This window comes from Triticum dicoccoides, chromosome 2A (genome assembly GCF_002162155.2).
Source record: "Triticum dicoccoides isolate Atlit2015 ecotype Zavitan chromosome 2A, WEW_v2.0, whole genome shotgun sequence".
NCBI lineage: Eukaryota > Viridiplantae > Streptophyta > Magnoliopsida > Poales > Poaceae > Triticum > Triticum dicoccoides.
Genome location: NC_041382.1, coordinates 154284798 through 154295571, shown reverse-complemented (window position 1 = coordinate 154295571; position 10774 = coordinate 154284798).

Below are 10774 nucleotides of genomic sequence, written 5' to 3'. Positions count from 1 at the left end.
ATAGCTTCCTAAGGTGGTTTGGAGAGGAAGATTGACCGATACAGGAAGTATGTAGCGTTTGTGCGGGGGGGGGGGGCTAAAAACAACATTTGAATGTACATAGTACGAGACTTAATATTGATGTTTCAATTCGGTGTACATTGTAAGATTTGAACCGAGGACCAGGCATAAAAGTAATTATTTCGAATTCATGCCATACTAAGTTTCAAAAAGTTGACATTGACTCAGTTTGTTGTGCTATTTTGTAGGTCATATGTTTGAATCCATCCAAAAGTTTTCTCACTACCATGGTGTTCATCATATACATATGAATTTGTATTAAAAAAGTAGCGTGGATACAGTGAAATGCGAAATCCACGTTAGAATTGGAGATCGCTACGTGACACACACTCTAATTCAAATAACTAACTATGTGACACACACTCTAATTCAAATAACTATTTATGTGACACACACTCTATCCACGTTAGCATGGGTACCATTTCGATTTTTTTTAAATAACTCCTCATTAATTAATTTATAGTACTCCCTCTGTTCACTTTTATAAGACCTTGAAGACATTTTAGACAATGTGCAAAATAGTTCATTTTAAGTTGTCTGAAATGACTTACAAAAGTGAACAGATGGAGTATCTCGTCTCGAATGACTAATTATTGCAAGGAAAACACGGGCATGGTAATACATACAGATTCGTTTGCAAATGAAAGAAGATTCGTTTGCATTCCCAAATGTAGGCGCACCAGGCAGACCAGGATCGTGTCGGGGTGGACGCTGCTTCGGTGCCTTAAAGGCAACTGCTTTTGGGTCACTGACATGTGGGCCAGCCACCTGTTGGTCCCACATGTCATGGACACAAAGGCAGGTGCCTTAAGGCACCAAAGCATAGTCCTGTCGGGGTGGTCGCGTGTGTCGGACGGACGCGTAGCACCCAGCTACCCACCCCCCTCCCCCCCAAAAAAAAGGACGACGACAATATAAGTTCGCGCTTCCACGTTTCGGATTGAAATATCTGGTGGCCCCAATTCCAGCCCTGTAAAATCTCTCTTCTCCACCGTCCCCTTCCGCGCCCAGATTGCTCAAATCCCTAATTCGCCGCCAACCTTCAAATCGCCCTCGTCTCTTCTCTTTCCCCACCATTCCCCACCTTTGTGTTGGACGACGACGATGAAGACGACAGTCGCGCTTCACCACCGCACCGGAGCTACCTCATCTACGCCCTCGTCCACCGCACCGGGTTGTCCACCGACAATGTTGGCCGCCGCAACCGACGTGCCTCACAGACACCGAGTTCCACCGCATCAGGTGCGCTTCACCGACGCCGTCTCCCAGCTCACCGGGGCTACTTCACCGAGTACATCGTCGCACCTCAGCCCCCCGAGGCCGTTGGGGCTTCACCAACGGTCTCGTCCGCCGCATCGTAGCACTCCGCTGCCACTCAAGATCTGCATCCGTGTGCGGCCAGCCAACGCCAGCACATCACCCTCAACGGCTCTAAAGTGACCCGCACTCTAGCTAGGCGATCATGCCCAAACGCCGGCCCGAACTAGGTATCCACACATCACTCCCTTGTGCACTATTCCGACGATGTTTGGATATCCTTTCACTGCTCTCTTAGCTTACACGCCTATGCAACTCTGACTTTAACTCTTATTTCTTCTGGAGATATCATCTAAAACAAGCAAATCCATTTTTAGCGGAGCATGACAGCGCTACGGGATCTGGTACACATCCTGCACACCCGTATAACCTTGTAAGTATCTGTCCTCCGGTACAACATCAAGGTCGATTCCTCTTATTTGATCAACCATTCGCCGTGTCAAAAATGCAGAGGGGGATGCAAGGAGCACAAGGCATGCACATCCAAGCAAGTGGTAACATGGACTTGTACATGGAACATCCCAAGCGCAAGCAAAGCTGCAGTGAGCCTGTAGAACGAGCTAGCGTAAGTCCCTGCATTTCATTTAATTCGTACTAGCATTCGTGTATGATTTGTGTGCAGTGGTTGATCCACGAATTCAAGTTACCAGGGGTGAACATTTAACTTAAACAATACAAAGCCACTTGCACTTCGGAAATCAACATAACTTGAGAAATGTGAAGCTACATGCACTTTGAAAACCAACTAATGATCCAAAGTAGTTTAGATTATAAACACTAAATGATGCAAGCACCAAAAAACACAAAATGCAACATGGTGTACAAGGACTACAAACATGGTCTGTACCTGCTTGAATTATTCGTTCTCTGGCTGAAAATATCGAAGTGTAATTGCACGTATAACCAGTGCACAAACTGCATATCAATATATCTATCCTGCACAAGTATGCCAATAGTTTCAAACAACAGATTAGAAAAGTATTTATGCTATGTTGTCATGATACGGGGACTTTCTGGTAGATGGCCTCGACGTTTCCTCAAGCTACAAAAATGCACTATAATTTGCTTGTCATCAATGCTTGCAAATATCTGTCTCTCTCAACATAGTAGATCATCATTAGACACTAAATCCTTCAATGAGCTTGCAAAATGCTTGCATTAGATCCCTCATTAGACACTATATGTTCATCACCAGGAGCATGTAAAATGTTTGCATCAAATCCTTCATTAGCAGTCTGTTCATTAGACACTTCAGGCTCAAGAACAACATGAGCTTGTATGTTTGCACCGGAAACTTGATTAGATACATCAGATTCAGTCAGTTCAGTATTGATTGGGGGAGTTATAAATAAGTAGAAATTTGTTTTATTTTCTCATAGATTCCCTACATACAAGCAGTTTTACAACACCACCAGGTTTAACTATTGGCTAGAAATTGAAGAGTTGAATTAGATATAATCAGGGATGTGATGTACCTGCTCGTTGCGCATGCTACTCTTGCAAGCTGCGACTGTCCGTTTACGCAAGCTCGATGCCATGCCCGTGCTGCCGCCGCTGCCTCCCATGTAGGCTACACCCAGGGTTGGATCTTCATCTTCTTGTCCTTCCGTTCGCTTGAAGCCCGGCAACCGCCCTCCAACGAGGACGCGAGGAAGTGCTGTGTCGGTCTATCCAGCGGCAGCTAGGTTAGGAGCGAACCAGACTGGAGGCTGGAGCGAATGAATTGGGAATTTTCCTGCTGTCGATCGATATGGGAGGCGCTCGTTTGGGCCATGAGCCTGCTATAGGGCCTGCCTTGCACTTATGTTATTGGCCCATCCAAATTGAAACATTTTTCTTCATTTTTTACATTGCCTGCTTGTGCGTTGGGACGAACAAAAGTAGCATGGGCCAACCTGGACGACTCAAACTAGGTGCACACTTTCCAGCCACCTGAGGTGGCCGCCCATACCAGCCCCTATGGTGGCGTCGCCCCTTTTTTGCGTGTATGATTGGATAGTGAAAAATATTCCAGTGGCGCTTTTGATTTACCCACAGAATGGTTGAATTGCTTGTTTCTATGAACTGAGTTCACCAATAATGTGAAGGATGACAGTCTTTTCATCCTATTGTAGATTGCTTAGATCTCGATATGCCAAAAGTAATCGCATGAAATATACAGTAAAAGCCAGTGTGATGTGTTTGGATACAACTAGTCTGACTACACGTCCTCATATAACATATCAAGGACGCATCAACTTACCAGATTAACCATTCGACTTACCCATGCAGTGTGGGAAGAAAGAAGTATTGGGACTGTGTATCCAAGCAATTGATGCCATGGACTCCTTCCTACAACCTTGTAAGCGAAAAAGAAGTTACAGTGTGCCTGTACAAAGAATTAGCGTAAGTTCAGTTACCTGCTTCTCGGAATTTTAGTTAGCCACTTATTGCAAAATTGTTGAATTACGTTGCTTGGCTTAATTTAGTTTCCTACTGATTACATAATGGCACAGTCGTTAATCATATTGTAGACTGCGCCTATCTATGTGTTTGATACTTACTGTTAAGAATTACCTGTTTGCCTTAACTTAAATATCTACTGGTTTATTTAACTGCTTTGCTGCTGTAACAGCGGGGTACAATGATGTTAATAACTACTTTTCAGCATCCAATTGAAACTCTTTAATTCCTTGTTTATTTAACTGTTTTGCTGTTATAACTCCCAGTTGAGATGTTTGCTGACTTCAACTTTTCTGAATCCAATCGGAACTTTAATGGCAAAATAGGTTAGCCCAAGATCAAAGAGCGAGGTCCCCATGGACGTTGCATCATCCCACAGCAGTGGCACCGGCCCAATCATGCATTATGAATTGCCAACTGTTGATGCTCTAGAGGCTAAACTAGTGGTAGAAAGAGATTCTACTTCTACACTTAGAGATGAAGTTGACATGTTGAGGAAGCAAACAACACAATCACAAGCAGTACTCAAGACAACCATTAAATATTTGGTGGATTTCAAAACGAAGCAAGCTGAGACTGACCAGATTGTTAAGGTCCTGAAGGAAAAAAGGAAATTAAATTCCTACTTGGTAAATCATAGGTGAAATGTTATTTCCATAGTTGAATAACCTTTGTGTTGTCTGTTCATGTAATCAATCAAACCATTTTTTAGAGATCATGTAATAATTGTTTTTTGTTTTTTTTTGTTTGTAATTTTATTTGAGCACAAGTCTGTATTAATTGATAAGACTCGGAGACATTTCATTTGGATTGCTGTGCCAGACCTACAAATATGCCAATCGGGCTGAATGTGCATTCAGCAATAGTAGTAGTATAGATGGACCATAAGTGGCACGCATCGGAAAAGGCCAAGATGCTGGCTAAAAAAAGGATGCTGTTGTAGCCAAAAAAAGTACAGCGGCCTGGCTTATGTATGTTAGTTGATATTATTGATCCATATACTCTATAAGTGTTTATATGTTTGTTAGTTTTGTACATTCTTGGTTGATTGACTCGGTATTTGAATCTTGATACATCGCTTGTGTACATATCTAAATGGGAGTACACATTATGCTGCGTGTGACATTTGAGTTAGACATGAAGTGTTCCAAATATTCGAATTCACCTTAAACCGGATTCTAGTTTCTGAATTTGAGTATCGACATTTGTGAACCATATTCATATATGACAGTGGAATACATCTTTGTCGTCCTTTTGAAGATATATAAAAACACATAGAATGATTTATAAAGATTCATATAGGAATACAAAATGGATTCGAATTTAGTTGCCAGGGTAAACGTGGATGCTTATTGTCCCAAAATTCAAAAGAAGTAGCAAAATGTCCACTCCCACGTTGGCTGCCCGAAGCCAAGTGTTTGGGAGATGGAAATTACTGTCTACCCATTACACGGACAATCCATTGGCCCGATTTCCACTGCTCTAAATAGGGGTAGGTTAGTAACTTCAATTAGACGTGACACGACCGCCTCTGAGCCCATTCCGACATGGTGGGCGGCAAACATGGGCGGCAAAACTCATTTGATTCAAGCTCGTCCGAAAGACCTCTGTTTCTCCCTCCATTCCCCATTCATACACGGTGGGCGGCAAAACAAACTCGACTCGGCCGAAATTGATGTAGGCAAATATTTTCAATAGGGGCAGTTTGTAACTTCACTCAAACGTGACACAACCGCCTTACCTGTCAGTCCCGTTCATACACCGTGGGCGCCAACCACCCTCTCATCGCCCAAAATCGCTCTGGGCAAATATTGGCGAGATGCGAGATTACCGTCCTATCCCCAATCGACGAGACGTCCAAATTTTAAGAACGGGCTAAGTTCGTAACTTTCCCATATTTCAGACAGGCACGTCCCAAAAACATGGTTCCCCGTACCTCTCCCTCCATTTTCCCATTCATACACCATCCGCGCTAGAACACCCCATCCCCACACCAGCCTTCGTCCGCCACCCCATCCATCGCCGCCGTCCTCCACCACATCCATCTCCACCGTCCTCCACCATGCCGGAGCGCCTACCAAGACCGCGTCATCCACTGCTAGAGATGGACGTTTCTCATCCATAGTGACGGACCAATAGTCTTGCATCGCGTCCTCTCGCTTCATCGACGCCGTCGTCCTCTTTGCCGGGGCCGCTCACACGACCTTCTCTTCCACCACAACGGGACTTATCCCCTGATGCACCCGTCTACCGTCGCAGATTTGCTTCAACGCCACCGACAGCCATCGCACCCCCGATGCCTACATGCTGTCGCAAGAGAGGTGGTACTTCATATCTCCTCAACTTTTTGATCTCAACCAGAAAATAGATCTTAACTTGGTTACTCTACTTTCTTTTCAGCTCTTAGAATTTAGTTCTTAGTTCGAAGCAAACAATGGATGCTAAATATCATTTCTCCGGTTTGCAGCTTCAAATCTGCCATGGCACAGCCATAATACGGTTTAATTGATCATGCTTAGGGTTTAATTGATCATGTTGGTTCCGTGGTGGTTTCTTTAATAGAAATCGGAGGGGAAACCCTCTTTTGCTAAAAAATATGCTTAGAGTTTCCCCCTTTTATGATCACTATACGATCATAATACGTGCTTCGTGTCATAATAACACTGCTCCACCCATCAAGCTAAACAAGCTTAGTTGTTCAAATACGAATCTGATATTATTAAAACAGAGTTGTTTAATTGGTCTGCTAAATGTTTCTAAATTAGTTCCGAAAATGCATGTTCACAGCTCGGCTGTGTATCTCTATAGGGTGCCCACGGTCGGCCGGCCCACCCTGGGATTTTGGGTCATCCCAGGCCCCGATTCCCCTCTGTTCTGCTGCGCGCTTCCGATCTCTAATCGCCCCCAGCCGCCTGCCTCGCCGGTGACTTGCCGTCCCCGGACGGCATGACTCTAGGAGGAGATGACAGACTAACAGGAGGCCAGGAGCCGCTCGCCCAACAGCGTCACCGCTGCCCGGGCGCGCCGCCGTGCCTACCTTCCCAGTCCGTTTAGGGCTCAGCCGTGCAGCACCCACCAAGCCTACCTGATTTATCCTGAGATACGTCCTCAACACTCAGCAGCCACTCCTCATCACCCATTTTCTAATTGATTCATTACTCATTAGGCAGGATTGTCATTAGGGTTTGTTGTGTGCTCAATGCTACCTACACTTAATGGTTCAGATGTATTTCGGTAATCTTTAGTACCTCTAAAGTTCACAGGGTTTTCAAAATTCCGGCCCTCGGAATAGAAACTAGTCATTTTGGATTGTTGGTCGTAGTGACATTGACCCAGATTACTACTGCAAGCCAGGTTTGTTGACAATTTTACTTGTCTTTCTTACTCATTCGATATAATATCCGATTATTCACGTTGATTAGTTGCAAACAATAAGTGCTAGACAAACTTCTTCATTCAGATTTTGGACGGTCTCTTACTGCAGTTACAATTATGCATACTTGTCCTAGTAAGCTCACAAGTAAATGATTGATTCACTACATCTATGCTTGCCTTGTCATATTTGTTGTCAATATTCTTTTAGGGTGGACCACCCTGTTTCTAAATACTGGAACCGTAGACATGAGTGAATAGTATTTCTCTATGTGATCTCTTCCATCATGTGTGGGTAATGAACACTGCATTGTATAGAAAGAAAGTGTCATTTCCAGCTTTTACATAGGTTTCGATCTTTTACATGGAATACAATCTGCCTACTTGCTTTGTGTCGCACTACCAACACTCCACCCTTGAAGCTAAACATTACGCCACTCATAATTGCTTAGTTTATTTGTTCAAATACGAATTTCATATGATTCTAATGTTCCTACTTCAGTTTTGAAATGTGTGCCTACCTGTTATAGAGACATAAGGGGTTTGTATTTCTGTGTGTGGTCTGGTCAGCACGGTTGGGGAGGTGAACTTTGCATATGCAGGGGTTTATAGGGAGACACTCTCTGAGTTGAATCCGCAATGCATTCCATAGATAATCTGACTACTTTTTATGTTTTCATAAATCTCATATTCTGAACAACATCATAATGATTATGAGCTTGCACGCATGAAAAGAATAAAGCAGAGCAATGCCATGGCTGTCAAACTTGGCATTAAGGGACTGAAATCAAGTCTAGATGCAATGCAATGCAAACGCTCTCCACCTACAGATTCATGCTCAGAATATGATCCTAACAGTGATTCTGGGCTAGAGGGAGACCTAACTCAATGTAGCTCCCTAGTGGAGGAGTTAGATGAAGATGCCCTATCTTATTCACCCATCAAGGTACTTGCTCTAACTTTCCAATGTTACATTGCTCACACATATCTTGCAACTGATGCTTTGCATTGCTTCTACTTTGTTGAACTGCCATTAGCTTAGTTTACTCATCATGTATGTGAATACGCCCTGCCTATCCATTTTCAGTACATATTCCATCTGTCATCATACCATATTTATCCATTCAAATGATGTTCTTGTGTATCAGACGTTCAAAAGGAAGAGGGCAATTGCTGATCGTGGAGGAGCACAAGCAAAGTATTTGGAAAAGGTAGTGGCACCTGATAAATCAAATAGCCCATTAGGTGTAGTTGCAATATCACCTGACCCACAAAATACCCCAACTTTAGCAGACTCTAGCCCTACTACACTGGTCATTTCTGATGCCCCAACTCAGCAGACCCCAACCGCAGCAAACAGTATGATTATGCCAGTTGACATAGCACCAGTTGTACGATGCAAAACCCCCATTCCAGCAAAGAGTACACCAAATCCAGTTGCCAAATCCCATTTCGAATCAGAGAGAGCCCCAATTTCAGCAAATAGGACCCCTGTTCCATTTCTTCCCAGTTTAGAAGATGAAGCTTATATTGTTGTCAGGAACTTTGTGCGCATCTTTCCTTCATGGAAAGATTATACCGCAGACACAGAACAATTTCCAGTCTTCCTCCGCAACTTACGCGTAAGTAATGTACTAATGTTATTCATGGTCATTACTGCATATGTTTCTGCTGACAGAAGACACAAGATTTCATTCTTTTAAATAGGCGAGGAGCAAACTGGATTGTGATGACGAGCAAGGGTTGGTTGCGCTTTTCAAGCACTCATTGATGAAGTATCGTTCCTACCTGAGGCAAGCACACTTCAATGGCAAGCCTCTGAACGAAATTTCTGTAAAGTCTCTGGTGCTACATTTATCCGACGGTGACTGGAATAATCTTGTTACACATTGGTCTCAGCTGCAGTGTAAGGTACTGTCAATGATATCACATCACAATTTGAACTACATTTCTGCATTTGCCTTAATGTCTCACTTGTACGAAAACTGTTAGCAGAAGAACATTCGTTCTCAAGGGACCACAGAATCTCGCAACTATACTGCGCACTGCATTGCTCTTGTGAGTACCTCTTGCCCTGTATGACCATACTTACTTTCATAGTTGTTTGATTATATAGCATCACTGCACATGTTAGCCTCATAATCGTCCATTTGGTGGACATTATAAGATCTGTATGGACTCTTACATAAATTTAGAATCAACCCAATGCTTTTGAAGAGGTTTAGCTCTGTAGTCCTCTTGTAAGGACTGAACGTGGTCTATCACTATACTTACATTAATAACTACTCCCTCCGTCCCATAATATAAGAACATTTTGTATAGTACACTAGTGTTCAAAACACTCTTGTATTATGGGAAGAGGGATTGGTTCATTTTGTAGCATTCTGCATCTTATCTCCCTCGCCCACCATTTACTAAAAAAGATCAGATCTATATTTAATCTTACCAACAAGTAGAATACACAGACAATGCCAGTGCAGAAGTGTAGCCCATTGCTCTTGTCAGTATATTTTGTCCTGTAACGCTTGTACTTCCAGGGATTGGTAGTTGATTATGTAGCATCAATCTGCATCTTATCTTCATTATCCTCTATCCCTTCCAGTATTATCATATCTATAATTACTCTCTATAAAATGTAGAGTACAGGCAATGCTTATGAAGAAGATTCTGTGCTGAAATTCTTGAGTTATCCTTCCCTTGACATGGAGAAGGGCATTATAAAGCCGGTGTTAACTGTTAATGTAAGTCAGTCCTTCTAAAGCCTTTATCCTCAATTGCTATTTAATTTTCTCATAGTCCCTATCGTTTACTGCTGTTTAGTTTGCTGTTTCTACCAAAATGCATGTTCGTAAGAACCGTAAGTTCTAAGTTTTACTTGTAAAACCAAATTCCTTATTCATACATGCACATTACTTAATACTCCCTATATGTATGCTTGTTTTTGTGGATCTATAATCCATTGTGTGGTGAAGCATCCCACGTTTGCACCTTGTCATCTCCTATTTTATCTTACTGATGTGGCTGATGATATGAACAACATGCCATGCACATTATCCAAAATAGATACAATGATTTTCTTTGCCCTTCATCTATGCTTGTTATGTTGACATGGTAATCCAGTAGTGTGGTGAAGCTCCCCGCATTATGAACAATACCAAATTATGCTATTGATATTTTGAACTTACTCTTTATTTTCTAATTTGAAATTGGATAGAACTGACAGAACAGTTATCATCTTTGTTTATACATGTGCAAAACATGTCATCTCTCTACTTTGTTTCAGGGTGATATGCCTGATGGCATGCACAAGTCTGCTGAAGGCTGTGAGACAAACCCAACATATATTGTAGCAAAGAAGGCAAAACATCTTGAAGATAGCGAGACAACCCCAAAGTCTTGTCTTGATGCAGTGTTCAAGTTACTTGATACTAATAGTCACACAAGCTCACATAATTCGTTGTCTGAATCAGTTCGACTTCTTTAGTCCCAAGTTCTAGCAGAAAGGCATTCTGCAACTCAACTTCGACTTGAAGTCCTATCTCTAAGAAAGATTGCAGAGAACACCAATGAGAACCTCATCGCT